General features: G+C 38.2%; 1 protein-coding gene across 1 annotated transcript in view; it reads left to right on the forward strand.

The window, feature by feature from the left end:
- The window catches only part of bsna (bassoon presynaptic cytomatrix protein a), a 154,395-nt gene extending 141,369 nt beyond the window's left edge, over positions 1-13,026 (forward strand). The window contains exons 15-17 of the mRNA XM_065961513.1: positions 176-316; positions 1,184-1,277; positions 6,360-13,026. The gene's annotated coding sequence lies outside the window, so the exon portion shown is untranslated. The remainder of the gene's footprint in view (positions 1-175; positions 317-1,183; positions 1,278-6,359) is intronic.
- Positions 13,027-14,105: the final 1,079 nt, after the last annotated feature.

The raw sequence follows: 14,105 nt of genomic DNA on the forward strand, positions 1-14,105 counted from the left end.
CCCAACGTTAATCCATTGTAAAAATCTGAACCAAAGCGTCTTTAAAAATGTTTCATTATCTACATAGATTTCTGTTTTTACTATTTTGACGGAGAATGTTTTGACATCTTCTCTCGTCTAACATGAAGTTACACTATATTATATGAACTGACTGAATGTTTCCATGTATTTACAGGACTATGTAAATGTGAAATGACGACTCTATGAGGCCTTGTACCAGAAAAACCTGTGACGTTCCCCCTGCTTATGTTTCACTTAAAGAGAGAGAGAGAGAAGAAGGAGAGAGAGAGGATGCTGATGAGAGCTGAGCATACTGGTGAGTGCTTCAGTTACAATTTCACCAACTAACACTGCAACACTTTGTGGGTTCATTTGGATAACTGCCAAGTCTGAGGGCGTGACTCCCATTGTGTAGAAAAAAAAAAAGACTGAAGTGAGATGAATAGCCTGAGAATGTTTTCTTATTTTACTGAACAGTTTTTGATTCAGTTTCATTTTGTGGACATAATATCCAGTTAAAAAAGTAAAATTGATATATACATATTGTATCACAATTCTCATTAAATCACAAAATGTTTAAAATCGCAACGGTATCAAATCGTGACTCAAGTATCGTGATAACATTGTATCGTGAGGCCTCTGGTGATTCTTACGCCTATTATTGAGCTTAGTCCCTGCCCCTGGCGACAGTCACAGCTGATAGGGTTAGCTGTGACTAGGCCAGCCAAGGTCACTTTGTGTCTCCCCTCATATCTGGATTATTTGGTAGACTTGGTGTCTGCTCTCCATTATGTTAGATGTCACATTCAAGTTTAAGGAAGAGTAGGTAAGGGTAAAATGTCCCGGACTTTAGCATCATCTTTAGGATAAATACGAAGCCTATGAGACGGTCTGACAGAACTGGCTTGGCAAGACACTGTATCATATGTGTGCTGTTCATGTCAATTCTCCTTGCAAGTCATACAAATGATAAACATCTTCAACTTAAGTCATCTGAGTCTCCTGAGTCTTTCTTGTTTGAAGACAAGTTACTACAAAGTAGGATAAATGAATCAATTCCCCTTTATGTAATTTATATTATCAGGTAGTCTTTGGTCTAATAATTTGAAACTATGTTCTGGATGATGGATGTTTATATTCAGAAAAATCATCTCATCTTAAACGCTGCTGCTTCCTCTTGCAGCCAACAAGGACTGGACTCCTCTGGATACTTCATGTCTCATGGCTGAGCGCACACTGACAGAGAGAACTCACTGAGCTCTCTGGCAGGCCAGACAGTAAGTTACCTTTCACTTAAGTGATTCCATGGAGAAATGTTTCACCAGTTACATGAGCACAATAAATGTTATTGCAAGGTAAGACTTTGTTTTTCATGCATACTAGTTTAAATACTAGTTTAATAATGTTTCACATTAAATATTGAAGAATTAATCAGTGTACTTACGCACTTTTTTGGAGTTTGGATCACACAGAAAAGTCAACTATATGATGGTAAACATAGCATCTTGATCAAACAGAAACACATGGCACACCGTCAATAAGTCTAAAGGTTATCTGTTGCAGTTTTTACTTCTTGTCGTGCTTTGGAGCTGTTTCTGTGATTGAAGGGTTTGAATTACTTATTATTATTATTATTATTATTATTATTATTATTATTATTATTAATAATAATATTTCAGCAAAAATATGTATTTGCAAAACTTAATGTTTATGCTGAGTGTCTATGTGAGTGCAAAGACAAAGGTCACGCTTGGGACTTTGGAAGCTATGTTGGTCAACTCAGCCAGCCAAGTCTTTCTTGTTCCAAATGCATGTCAGTAATTAATGAATGCTGTTTAGTTCAAAACTATTGACTCTGGAAATCAAACTCCCCAAATAAAAGGGATCAGAGTCAGGCAGGTAGCTCCTCCTCGCTCTTGATGAATCAAAAACAGAATGTAAAATGCTGAAAACACTGAACAGGAATCATAGTGTTAGTGTTTTATCAACATTCAATGTGAGTCAGTGAGCCCAGAAAAAATGAGACATCTCTCAGAGAACCTGATTTAGTTTCCTTTGTTCTGCCTCCACTGTCATCACACAATGGTGTCTTTTTAAAAAATACATAAAAAACAGTGACAGGTTTATTTATCTTAATTTCAATAGCAACAGCACAGAAATCCACTTACAACTGAAGAATGACAAACACAATAAAATCTAAAACCAGTGAGAAGAAAAAAATCAGAGTGAAATAGCATAAGAGTGTGTTTGACAATAAAATGAATACAAAACCGAAACAGTGAGAGGTGTTTGATCAGAAAAATACAAAAAGAAAGTATTTAAAAGAAGTCCATGCCATGCTAATCTGACCATGCCGAGCTAGCATTGATCTTTGTTGTGCTAATGCTCCCTAAAGGCTGTACATTTTAAATGGTCTTCACATTAATCCAATGTACTGAAAGAAGATGCAAGAATTCCTTGATTTCCTGATCTCCGAAAATTGTGTGCGATATCTCTTATATACTTACATACTGCAGCGCAGCTACCACCTAGTCTCAGCAGACGGTCATTTTGTTTCACTCTCACAGTGCCTGGCTGTGAGTGCCAGTGTTTGTGGTTTAGACACTTTCTGCAAATAGGCTGATTTGCATAGAAATAGTTAAATTCCTACCCAAATGACTGTATAATGTCACATTTAAAATGTACACAAACAGCACTGGTTTTTCATTCAACTTTTTGCATAATTTTTGTGAATCAGTTAGTGTCTTTTTGACTCATTTGCACAGGTTTAGCAGGTTCAAGAGCTGCTCAACCTCTTTGGGTAAATGAGGCCTTGAGAAGAGTTCCATGATTGACTCTTCCATCATTTGCAGTTGTTCTGTGCATGTGTAACCCTTAATGCTAGATATATGCTAAATAAACACAAATTCTACGAGGTTAATTTTGGAGACATTTAGGAGAAACATTTTCAATATTTCTGCAAGACCAAAACATTGTTTTACTTTAACCACATACTATGAGTTTCCCCGACATAATCATAAAATATGTTCATACATGTTCGTATATTCCACAGGCAATAGCTACTTAATGATCTTAAATAAATATAAAAAAAAAATGGATAAAAATAAATATTACAATGCAAATTAAATGTTCATATTTGAACATCCCTCTAAGCTCATTATGCTGGATGTGAATTTGATTGAAGTGTAGAAATGTGTTATGTAAGTTTAGAAAGTAAAAATAGGAGAAGTAATAACTATGTCTGGTAGATGCTTTTTTTTCTGTCTGAAAGGTTTTTTTTTTGTCTTGGTGCAGTGCCGTTTGGGGATTAGCATGCATTGATGTTGCTGTTATATTTCAGAGTGTGCAGAATATGTGCTATAAAAGATAATGTACTGAGCTTGTGTTACTGTGTGCTGTGCAGCCATGTGCTGATGAACTGCCTCATGTGACTGCTGCAAAGAGATTTCTCCCTCTCAACTCCTACACTCTACTCCCACTGTCACACATCACTGCTTTTTGTCTCTATTTTCTCCTCTCCATTTCTCACTTTTTTTTGCCATCTTTCTCTCGCCCTCCTTGTTCTCTCAAAATATCACTTCCTAATTAGCTCTCTCTGCATGGGTGTCTTCACTAGGACGTCACTCGTGTCTCTATGACAACAGTCTGACAATGGTCACTATATGATCGACACTGCTCCGTTACTTTTTACTGTATGGTTTTTAAATTTTAGACTGTTTATTTCCCGATCAGACACAGAGCAAAGAGGATGTGGGACCCTATTGGTAGGCAGAAAAAATATGGGGAATATAATATATTTTCAAAAGAGTCATTTTCAATTTGAAGGCCTCAGAGTGGCCGCACAAAGAAGGCAGGGCGCATGGAAAGAAGATGCCGGGCGCTGGGCTTTTTCTCCAGGCGGTCACCTGCTGCTGCAAAAGCTCTCTACTCATTGAAAACAGTTTTAAAAAGATGCTGCACTCAGAAAAAAACACTAGTCATCATCAGAATAAAACACTAGTCATCATGGGTATTAATTTTCAGTCAGTTTCATAACCAGGTAAAAACTCCCCACAGGAACTTGAGGAACTTTAGAGCAGCCTTTAATTATCTGCAGGATTGTGTCCCCCATTTAGAAGTAGGATGTTTGTTAGGTGAACCCAGTAATGTTGGAATAGCGCAAATATCCCAAGACCAAAAGATATGACCGCATGTGTCCATATACTTCATCCCAGTGGTTCTCAACCGGTCAAGCATCAGGACCAACCATCCCCTTCATGAAAAACCCAAATTTCTGATATTTTTCAACCAATCAGATCAATTTGATGAAAAATGTACAGTTTGGAGCTCAGACAGTACAAATCAGTTGACGGAACAAAGAAATTGAGAAAAAACAAATATGTTCACAAACTTTCGCAAACCCACTGTAAACAGCTCCACGGCCCACTTTTTGGTCCCAACCCACCAGTTGAGAACCAATGCTTACAGCCATAGCTTTTCCCCCTCCCTCCTTCTCTCAGTCCAGTGAGTCAGCTTGTCTGTGTGTGTTTGTCCACGCTCATATTCAAATATATCTGTGTGTATCATTGCGCCTGTGTTTGTGGTGTTGTTTGTGTGTGTGTATGTGTGTGTGTATGTGTGTGTGTGTTGTGTATCAGTCCTTTGGGGGGGACTGTGCTCACTGAAACAGATTAAGTCTGGTCCTGAGCACTTATAAACATGCACCTTGCTAATCTGGGTCAGTCACAGTGGGAAGAAAACCAGAAGGCAGTGATTCTAAAAAGATGGGTATATCCTTTTAAGAAACATGTTGCTACTGGAGCTACCAGGAAACAGGAGGTCATGGAGGGGCCAAAGACAGCCTGGAATAAGACTCTGAAGGCTTGTAATGTCTGATGCCTAATTTAGCTTTGATGAAATTTTTTTAACTCTCTCATGAATAATTACAGATGCAAGTTAAAACTATGCACATATCTCAAATGCAACAGGTCATAAAACTCACCAGGGCAGTATTCACAAAGCGTCCTAGTACAAAGAGTTGCCAGGACATTTTCTGAGAATTTCCCCTTTAAGTTAAGACGAGATCCTGGTAAGGATTAAAGTTATTCACAAAGCATTGTAGCCCTTAAGAGCGCTTTAAGGTGAAAAAGTGTTAGGAGTAGTGAGGAGGACGTTTAAGAGGTTTAAGAGTTCTAAAGCAGAGGAGTAGACTGAGAAATAAGACTGAGAAACAAGTGATCACATAACCATTTAAAGCTTTGTCACTCATGTAAATATCAATTAGATTAAGTACTGAAATGTATTTACTTGTTTTTATTTTTAAGGGTACGGTGAGGAAGAGATCAAAAGAAGTACAGACAGGAGTCTTGATTGAGAATACTGAAATTTAATCATAGTTAGGCTGCGCAGACAGCAATTATTTGTGCTGAGACTTTTCTCTCTATCTTGGTCTTTCTTCAGTGCAAAATGATGCGTGCATGTTGAGTTCCTCTACATGTGGTTTACTCCACCACAGGGGCATCTAATCACTGATTAATGGTTCAGCAGGTGAAGAGTACGCTGCACAAGTGGGCGTGTGTTTTCAAAAAAATTGTAGGCTATGTACTTTTAAAGTATATAGCCTACAATTTATTCAGCAGGTTCATTACATTAAATAGAATCAGAATCAGAATCAGATTTATTGGCCAGGTATGCTTCCACAAACAAGGAATTTAACTTCGGTGAAGTGTGCTCTCTTATATACAGGTACAACATTAAATATCAACAATAAACATAAAAACAAAAGACTAAAGTTTACATGACTAAATATGAAACAGTGCAGTGGTGAATAGTGCAAAAGATGCTGAAGTAACATGATAATAAGTAAAATGCAGTTATGTGACAGATGGGTCAATTAACATGTCAATTACAGTATTTACATAAATAAGTGCGTATATTGATCATTTAAATGAAATAGTATATATCTATACATATATGTACATTCACAGTGATAGATTCTATGATTAAGTCGAATGATTTCAGTCTCTGTTTTCTTCTTTTCTTTTCTTTTTTGGATCAACCAATTACAGCCTGGGAAATAATGTGTCATATGCTATATTCATGTGGTGTTGGACACATCGGAAAAACGAGTTTCTGAGTTGTAAAATGCACATGAACTCCTGCTCAAGTCGGAACAACAACTCGGAAACTCTTGCCCGATTTATGTCCAACCTTATGTAATTTGACAGTTTATGGTGGTGTGCCGTTTCCAGGGGTTACAGTGTTGTTCAATTGAAAAGATTTTCGTGAAAAGATTGTTCTGCCCCCTTTAAGAGAATATTAGCACACAGGGGCTCGATATTTGTGACTAATTTACTCTTTTGACATTTTTTTTTCCACAGATCATTTCAAGCCAACATCCATCCTCAGAAGGTCTATCCTCCATCCAGTGTCTCCAGCCAAAGAAGTAGACTCCATCAAACTACAGTGGAGCCCTGGAACTGTAGCAGCGAGACACATCTCGGGCCTTTGATTACACTAACTGGCAGCCAGCTGCTACTCTTCTTCCGTGCCAGTAGAGGGAGATATGCTTACGTCGCCTGAGATTCGTGCAGCTGTTGAAGACAAGCCGAACCCATGGAAGACATCTGCCACCTCAAACCTCCATGTTGGTTCATCGCTGCAGATCTGATGGAAGGAAATGATGCAGTTCTACTCCAATATGCTGACGACTTCACTCTTTATAGAGCTGCTTTTTTTCTTCTTCCTCTGCTAACAGCGAAATGGTATCCATACCATAAGCATCGATGGCATGCTAGGATCCTTGGTTTCACAGTCCTGTGCTCAAACTAAAAGAAACAAAAAATATGCAGAGTCTTTCCTCTTTTCTATCTCCTCGTAAAGTCAAAAAATAAGAATGGGGAGAGGAATAAAACTCAGCGAAGAAACGCAGGCTTTTCTGGTACGAAAGACCTCTTATTACATCTGCTACCATGAGGGAAATAAATGGAAATGTCATACTGAATGAAAAAGACAAAAAAAATGATGTACACACGCAGAGAGAACAAGTGTGCTGTCCACAGTTTGCTCTGTTTCTATCTACATTCCAGATCGGAAAAACCTTTTGCTTCCACTCTTCTTCGACTTGTCTGTGTTTCTTGAATGCTGATTTCGACTTACTTTCTAACCCCCCCCCCCACCGCCCAATAATCTTTGCCATGTCTTTAAAGAAGTGTATAGTGGATTCAAAGAAGAAAAAAAAAAAGATGTAGGAATCTGGAATGCATGGAACTTTATATCCAAGACCTTACACTGTTCATCATTACTTAACAGAGGCCATAAAAAAACTGGGATACACACCTTGGCTTAATAATGTAAACTAAAACAAAGGAGAAAGATTTCTGGAGCAACACACAGGAATTGAGCCACGGGATTATAAGGAGCCTTTTGTGTTTTTTTAAAGGAAAGTTGGCTTGGTATTCGGAGTGAAGCGGTTTGTGGTTGGGTTGTTTTTCAGCCATTATAAAGCCATTAAGACAACATTTACCTGCGGTGCTTGTGCTCGTAGGGTTTTTCTGCAACTGCTCGACAACATGGTCCTCATATATTTCACTCGATGTTGTAAGTGGTTATCATTTCTTTGTGTCTTCTTTTAATGTTTTCTATTTTAGAGTTTAGTTTTTTTATTTGCCTGGTTTTTATTTATTCTTTTGTTACAGGTTACCAATATCGCCTTAATCATTTTAAAACGTTTTATTTTCCAGGGAAAATGGCATATTTTTTTATTACACCATGTGAACACATTTTCATCACACTTTTTTTTTAATGTAGAAATATCAGCAGGAACACTGGCCACAGGGAGATTAATTTATATTTTTTTAATTTATTTGTTTTTTGATAACTTAAGTGATATAATTTTTTCTTTAATTTATTTTTTTGTAATGTTTTGTTACCTTCATCAAGCCCCCCCACACAGTCGATTTTCTGACTCTTATTTATTATCAATACTTACAAAAGCAATAGAGTTAGTGGTAAAGAAAGTTAAGAGCACAATCTTGTGTCATTTTAAAAAGTTGGTGAAACAGTAATGTGTTGCCTCCGTCTGTCTACTTTATCACTGATGAACCGTTAAGACTGACTTTCACTTACCACAAAACGTACTCCAATAATGTACCACTTCTGTACTGATACATCCGAGAACAGGAGATCACCGATGAACAAACATTTGGTACCGCCCAGATCTCCTCCTCCAAACCGATAATGAGACATCACGATGTCTTCAGTCAGCGGATCGGAGTGAAAAGCTGCTCTTATGAGCCAGCTGTCTGACTGATCCGCAGCACTGCAGGACAGCAGAGAGGCACTGAAAAGCAAACACGTCACACTTCACAGCAGAACTGGACTTTTGACGTCGCAACCTGCAGGGGTTGGGGGTGTGGATGTGATTCTTTCTGACCATCCAAGATGGATGGAGTCCTTACACGTAAAGTGTGTATCAGCATGTGTCTTCACTCTGTCAACTGTGCACAGTGCACGGGAAAGCACACTCTTAGATAGTGTTGAAAAAGAGAGAAAAAGAAGTCAGCACTCATGTGACTGAGGAACCAAAAACATCACACTTGGTTGTGTCACAAAGCCACTCGCCTTTTTTAACTTCTCATTTTCTATTGTGGTGGCGTCCAGACCTGCAACCCAACCCCGCCTCCCCCCTCAAAAAAAAAACCTCTCTCTCAGACTGTCAGTTGTCATGGATACTTCTCAGGTCAGTGTTCTCCCTGCTGTTGCTCCTGCAGTGCATTGTGGGATCTGTGGTTCGGTACTCAAAAACATTACTCTGTCGGGCCAAATATTGTGAGGCCTTCAACGAACCAACCGACTTCTGCTGTATATTGTCTGTGTGAACGCTCGCTGGGAACTTTCGCATGCTGCCCGGCGCGGGAAAAAAACCTCAAAAGTCACCTCTATATTGTTCTGTTCCTAATGTTTGTATGTAAGTGTGTGAAGGTCCGTATGCGTGTATTTAACAACCATCATACAATGTGGAAAAGAAAAGAAAAACAAAGACAACCACAAGTTTTAACCACAACAAAAATGGTGAGCAGAAGAGGCGACCTCTCATCTCCAGTCCTTCTATGCAATGAATCATATTTGGGGAAAGGAAACAGAAACACAAGGAGGAAAAGTGAAGTGGAAACACAAAAACGGGGAATAGTCACACAAGCATTGTTTTATCACACCTGAGTTTAAAATCAAAAAATTGCTTTCTTGTGGAAATCCTCATAGTTTAAAAATAAGGAGGTTCTGTGACTTTGTTTGTGTAAATTGTAGGTCACCAGTAATTTATGAAATAATAGGAAGGTTGTTTATATTACTTGTGTTTACCTGGCATGTTCAGGATGCCCTATTCTCTCTCTAGTTGGTGCTTCTGCCAGAGGGATTTCAAAATAAAACAAGGGCAGGTGGTGGGTTGAACATACAGAAAATATGTCAAGAGATCTATAGAAATACATTATTTGTATGAATTAAGAATACATATAAATACTGCAATATATCCCTTATGTTTAGTTTGTGTCTGCAGAGGTGTGAAGAAGAGAAGGTCCTTTTATTGTTTTTGTTTTTTTACGATTACTGCCATCTGTCACCAAAATGACATGCTCAGCTACCTTAATGTGCCCTTGTTCTCATGTTGAAGAGACAGAAATATAAGAAGATGATTTAGGTCAAACACAAAGCCAGTTCAAATACCTATATATACACAGATGATAGATAATAATGTATATCATATTGAAGAGTATTGAGGGCTTCTGTTGAAGCGCTATTCAAGGCATTCCTACAGGGAACTATCCGGTGTGAGAGTGTTTGTGTACATGTGTTTGAGCGTTGAAAAAGTGCACTGCCACGACGGATTAAGATTTATAAGATAAATACACTGTGGACAAATAAATATCTGTACCTCAAACAAGATAACAAAACTATCTAAACGTGTATCAAGCCAACATGGCAAATATATAGAGAGGCTATTTATGAAGAATACAGATTTTTTAAAAAGAGGTGGTTTTATGCAGTATAAAAAACATCTCTTTAGTCCTTCAAAACTCCTTCGATAACTTTTTTGAAGTTTGGCCTGATAAGTCACTGACATTGTAATAAAAGCTAGTATACATATATATTTATATTTTGTGAAGCATTAATGAGAGGATTTATTTATTTTAGAATTTATTTTATCATACAGAGAGGAGTTACAGAGCAGGCTGGGAGTAAAGAAAGAGTCGGTTTCAAATAATGTGACATATAAAGAGTTTATGCAGATTTCATATATCACTTGATTTATGCACAGCCCAGAATAATCACGTTCAACACATATTTTCTTGGAGAAGATAGTTCTTTGAGTCGTCCTTATTAAACACGTGTCCTGGTTGTTTGGTCTCAGATCATGAGATTGGTGCGTAAAATTATCGTTCCTGTTCCAGGCCTGAAATGCCAGTTCAGGGTTTCGATGTATCGAAGATTTGAAACTGACATAATGTAACTCCAATGGTCAGCACTGAATTGAATTGTTTTGGCAGTGTCTTAAGCCTCTGTAGAGAATTTCTTGCTAATATTTTGGTCATGTTTGGATCCACTTTCTCTGTCACACATTGCTTGTTCCCGTCGAGATGTTTAAAGCTTAGAGCAGTGATTTCACAGGTACATTGCCACCAGATCAGTGAATAAACCATTGAAGGATAAAAGAGAAAACACTTGTTGAAGTAGAACACAAATATTTAGAAGAAGAGTTTAAATTGACCCAACATACCAACTTCCTCTAGTGTATGTCATGTGTGTTGGAAGTTTGTAAAGCATTTTAGATGAAACGTTCCTAAATCACTTCTGCCTCAGGAAAGCAAAGCATTAAAGCAACCGAGACGTTCCATTAGGCGTTAGAAAACATTGGATGGATTTATGCAGGGGCAATAAATCTGATGTTCGATAAAACGACACAGATGTGATCTTCCCATTGTGATCAATAACAAGAGGAGTTTAGTAATATGCCTATCAATCAGTCATTTAGATGTAAAAATGTGTTGCTCCTGTGTGAAAACAGCCACTGAAGGTGACTTAAATATGCATAGCAGCAAAGGGCTTGAACAATACAATACTAGTCACTGAAGAAAGCCATTCTGTTACTGCCCTGAAGCCAGTAGTGGACTCTGTCTATGCTCTGCAGCGTGTCTGTCTATATCTAGAAAAATGCAACCGACTTTGTTCCAGATTACCACCATCACCTGTGGTCAAAATGGACACACTATCACCTGTTCTTAACAGTTGTTTAAAGCACAAATGTAGACAACAGTCAAACAACTTAGAGTTGTGTTTCATGTTATAGTGTGAACAGATATTAATTGAAATGGGCACGGGGAAAACCCTTTTTCCTTTTACCCCCTAATCCCTTTGACAATAGAAGAAAATCCTGAGTGAAAAAAATGTGTGATTTAAAATGTCTAAATATACAGAACTAAAGTTTCCATTAACTGTCTTTTGAGTTTGGAACAATTCTTTGATTTTTGCAATAAAACACAAAGGCTCACATTTACTGACATATAGCCGACAAGAGAGGTTGCTCTAATCAGATCTGTTTTTCAAAAGAAATCCTCCAAAAGCTGACCTTGTCTTTGAATCAGTCTGAACCAAAAAAAGGTAGCAAACAGTGCTTGTACAGTTTGTAGTGTAGTACCTGCATGAGCAGTGGTGTCGGACAGTTGATGTATAGCAGGGCCGGAGAAAGACTTTACAAAACACAAAAAAATATATATATATATAAAAATGAATACATGTTTTATAGGTGAGAGGTTGTTCAAAGGAAGGAGGAATGATGTAATAAACTAAACCATGAGAGAAAAGTCCATCCGTCAGGGAGTGTTTATTCACCTTTCACCTGTAATGAATCATCCAAGTGCATGATTGGGACACCACTCCTCCCCTGTCTCTTGACCTTTTGAACCTCTTTGACCTCCCACCTCACAGGCTGCCATATTTTTTCCCCCCCAGTGTAAATACCAGATTAAAACTGACCAAGGTTCAGGGGCGCGCTGGTGGTGCAATGGCTAGGGCGCACGCCCCATGTATTGAGGCTGCCGTCTTGAGCGGGAGGCCCGGGTTCACCTCCACCCGTGGCATGTCGTTCCCCACTCCCTCTCCCTGGTTTCCAACTCTATCCACTGTCCTGTCTCTGCATTAAAGGCATAAAAAGCCCAAAAAAAAAAAAAAAACTGACCAAGGTTCACTTTGAACTAACAACATTTAAATCAAAATGTAAATGCCATGAAGGACATGTTCTGTTCGACATGTTGATCTCAAAATTACAGCATCACAGACACATGCAACATGCGCACAGGCATGAGAGAGGCACACGCTGGTGTGTGTGTGTGGAAGCCTCAGCGTATAAAGACAGAACATAATACCAAACGAGTTGATTTGAACAATAACTTACAAAGAATTCATGGTGTGCGATGTATGTGGCTGGCTCGTGCGGACTGTTTAAAACCCATTAAAAAGTTGTATTTGGATATGAAAAAAGTGATAAAAACATATTGGTCTGTGTAGAGTTTCTATACATGTTGTGTTTGTAACATGAGATGACATGAAAAACTAAAAAAAGGGGAAAATATTCTGGCTTCCATGTAATTTCTTTAGTGGGGGGAGGGGCGGGGTCGAGGGATAGTTTTATGGGGAGATGGAAGAGATGAAGAGGGGTGAGAGGGTGTTTGAAAAACTGGAGATGTGTAAAAAATATAAATATATAAAATAATCCAATTGTATGACGAAAAAGAGGGCGAAAATAAAACACAGAAAAAGGTTGAGAGCCTAAAAATGACTACAAAGTGTTCCATTCACTGTTGTAAGTGCAATGAGCTAAACTTCCTGTTTCCCCATTGTAAAACCTTGTGTATGTTTCCGTGTATTCCTCCTGTAAATGGGTGTAGTAGACCTGGTGCATCATGCCATGTAATGTGATGAATGACAAATTATGACCTTACAATACATTTCAATCAGGAAAAATAAATAAAAGACAAATGCATAAAAACAAAACGACGCTGGTGTGTAAAGCTCTTATTCCAACTATGATGTGTTTCCAACGGCATCCTCTCATCAAGTTTCATTTATTCCAAGATACAATGATATGTTGTTGAATAATTCATGTATTTATTCGATCTTTGTTCACCTATTGTGAGAAGGACTAACATCTTTTGCACTCTAACTCTAGTTTGAAATAAAAACACCTTTTTCCCACATTTGTAAATGGCCCAGAGCTGCTTGCCAAGTAGGGTTATATATGCAATATATAAACATGTTGGCAAGCAGGTTATATTGGCAGGTTATATATGCAATGACCAAAATATTCCCAAACTCCTGTCACTCCCATCTACCTAGGTGTAGCTAAGCTAAGTGTAGATAAGCTAATTATGCTAACCATCCCAAACAACAAATAACACCTTAAGAACATCAGCATGTTGGGATTGTGATATGTCTTTTCCAGAATTCACACATACAGAAACAGCACCCTATGAACATGCATCAATGCAGAGTGAGGGGGCAGAACACAGGGTCAAAGGCACATGGGCAGTACTCAGGAAGAGAACTGGAACCTCTTGAGCAACCAGACCAATTTCCAAACTGTGGTCTGTACCAGCAACAACAGGTTAAACCTGTTGTCTTTCTAATGTTAGCATGCAAACCTTAACATTTAGTACAGAGTGATTTTTAAGGCCTCCTTAACATACCATAAGGTTAACCAAGAATGTCTCAGAAAGAGGAGACCAAAACATATAAAAAGGGACGCCACACAATGTATCGAGTTATTAAACCCTGAGCTTTATTTAAATAAACTTCCACTCAAATCAGGAAATAATCTCATTTAAGAAACGAACAAACAAAAAAGACTGGAGATCAGGCCAAACAGAATAAAAGATGGGAAAGTGCCGAGCCAGCCACGTAATGGGCTGTTGCTCTTGGCACCTCCCCACCTAAACTACCACAAAAAGTATCTCCAAAAACTCAAATAATTGGAAATAGGACTACCGGTCTCCCCAGCCCAAACTAAAATAACAAAACCTAGTAATCGAGAAATGTCACTATAATCGTGAAATAAATGAGCTAATGGAGGGCAT

The sequence above is a fragment of the Labrus bergylta genome, chromosome 12 (genome assembly GCF_963930695.1).
Source record: "Labrus bergylta chromosome 12, fLabBer1.1, whole genome shotgun sequence".
Taxonomy (NCBI): Eukaryota; Metazoa; Chordata; class Actinopteri; order Labriformes; family Labridae; genus Labrus; species Labrus bergylta.